General features: G+C 37.2%; 1 non-coding gene across 1 annotated transcript; it reads left to right on the top strand.

The window, feature by feature from the left end:
- The first annotated feature begins 1,980 nt into the window (after nt 1–1,980).
- On the top strand, nt 1,981–2,087 carry LOC121214277 (small nucleolar RNA R71). Its single transcript, XR_005909861.1, has one exon. It is a non-coding gene; the product is annotated as a small nucleolar RNA R71 (small nucleolar RNA).
- The last annotated feature ends 322 nt before the right edge of the window (nt 2,088–2,409 follow it).

The raw sequence follows: 2,409 nt of genomic DNA, 5'->3' as shown, positions 1-2,409 counted from the left end.
TCCTCTTTCTCGTCAACAATGTTATTAAAAAATAATGTTTAAGTCGAGTATCGTTTACCTTAAATGTGCCGAACTCAGAATGGGTTACCTCGACTGTACCGTATGGAAAGATACTCAGTATTGTAAATGGGGTTGATCCATTTGACTCGAGCTTCCAAGGAGAGACTCGTGGATCATTTTTATCTCGCAGTACTTTTTCTCCAACCTTAACTTGGTTTGTTCCATTCACATGCTCCTCATGGCCTCGCTTTGGCTTTTCATCGTGTCTTTTTGGTTTCTCCTTGAGATGTGTTCGCCATTCATCTACTTCATCAAGTTGTAGAATTTTCTCTTCCTATGTTGTTTGGTTTCTGTCACCTTAATTGTAACATGGCTCCATCATGTTCTCTCGAGGGATTTCCTAAAAAGAAGGTTGAGCCTCATGGTTGCTCACATTAACAGAATATTTAAACTCATCTCAATCACTAGATGTTCTTATAGAATCGTGTACTTGGAGAATAATTTTCTCGTCACCTGCACGAAGTACAAGTTCACCTGTACCAAGATTTATTATAGTCCTAGCAGTTGCTAAGAAGGGTCGTCCTAAAATTAAAGGTACTCCATTATCCTTATCTATGTCTAATACAAAAGAGTCAACTGGAAATATAAATTTATCGATTTTTACAAGCACATCGTCAATAACACCCCTAGGATATCTAATGGTTCTATCTGCTAATAGAATACTCATCCTAGAATGTTTGGGTTTCCCAAGAACAAGTTGTTTAAACATTTTGTAGGGCATGACATTAATACTAGCCCCTAAATCAGCCAAAGCATTATCAATATTTAAACTACCAATTAAACAAGGAATAGTAAAACTCCCTGTATCTTTCAGTTTGTTGGCTAATTTATTTTTTAAGACGACTGAGCAAACTACATTGAGCTCCACAGTCTACGAATCATCTAACTTCGGTTTATTTTCCAAAAACTCCTTTAAAATTTTGACATAATTGGGCATCTGTGAAAGAGCTTCAACAAACGGTAAGTCAATATGTAATTTTTTTAAGAGCTTGATGAATTTACCAAATTGTTCATTCGTGTGGTCTTTCTTCGTCCCATTGGGATATGGCAATCGAGGTTTATATTCTTTGGCAACCGGCTTTTGCTCTTTTTGGCTTACCTTAACCTTATCATTAGTTACTATAATTTTTTGCCACGGTTCTTATTTAGATTCAACTAACCCTTCTTCATCTTGAACAGTAATTGCATGAAGCTGCTCTCTTGGGTTATTTTTAGTATTGCTAAGCAGGATACCTTGTTGTCTTTCTGAAATTCACTTAGCAAGCTGACCAATATTGGTTCTTGATCCTTTAAATTGATGCTTGTTGATTTTTCAGTGCTGCTTTAGTGTTTTGAAAACGAGTTTCTGACACCAAGATAAACTTCATCAACATCTCCTCAAGGTTCGACTTCTTCTCATGCTGATATGGTGGTTGTTGGAAGCCTAGAGGGGGTTGGCGATCTTTGATTTCCTTGACCACCCTAAGAGAAATTGGGATGATTCCTCCAACCTGTATTATAGTTACAGTAATAAGGGTTATTTTGAGGCCAAGAATTATTACCCATATAATTGACTTGGTCGTTCTCTATGCTAGGACCGAAGGGTAAACATTCTAGTTATTTGTTCCACCTCCATTTGTATCGCATTGCATCATCGGATGTACCTACGTAGAAAGATATAAACCATCAATTTTCTTATTAAGTAAGTCTACCTGATTTGATAATATGGTGATTACATCTAGATTAAAGACATTGGCTGCTTTCATCAGCTTTCTCTTCATGATTTACCACTGATAATTATTCAGTGCCATCTCCTCAATAAATTCATAAGCCGCTTTGGGTGTCTTATTGTTCAATGTTCCACCGACTGCTGCATTGATTAGTTGCCTAGTTGAAGGATTGAAACTGTTGTAGAAGGTTTAAACCTGTAATCATAAAGGTAACCCATAGTGAGGGCACCATCTCAACAAGTCTTTGTACCTTTCCCATGCATCATATAAAGTCTCTAAATCGCTATGCACAAAGGAGGAGATATCATTCCTTAACTTGGCTGTCTTAGCCGGTAGGAAGTACTTCAAAAGGAACTTTTTGGTCATTTGGGTCCACGTAGTGATGGAACCTTGTGGTAACAAGTTTAACCACTATTTAGCTTTGTTCCTCAACGAGAAAGGGAATAACCATAAATGAATGGCATCGTCACTGGTGCCATTTATCTTGAAAGTGTTGTAGATTTCCAGGAAATTGGCTAAATGAGTATTTGGATCTTCGTCTTGTAAACCGTTAAACTGAACGAACTATTGTACCATCTGAATAGTGTTCGGCTTCAGTTCAAAATTATTTGCAGCAATGGTGTGTCAAACAATTCTCGAT

This window comes from Gossypium hirsutum, chromosome D01 (assembly GCF_007990345.1).
Source record: "Gossypium hirsutum isolate 1008001.06 chromosome D01, Gossypium_hirsutum_v2.1, whole genome shotgun sequence".
Taxonomy (NCBI): Eukaryota; Viridiplantae; Streptophyta; class Magnoliopsida; order Malvales; family Malvaceae; genus Gossypium; species Gossypium hirsutum.
Note: the sequence above shows the minus strand (reverse complement) of the source record. Positions and strands in the feature narration are given on the sequence as shown.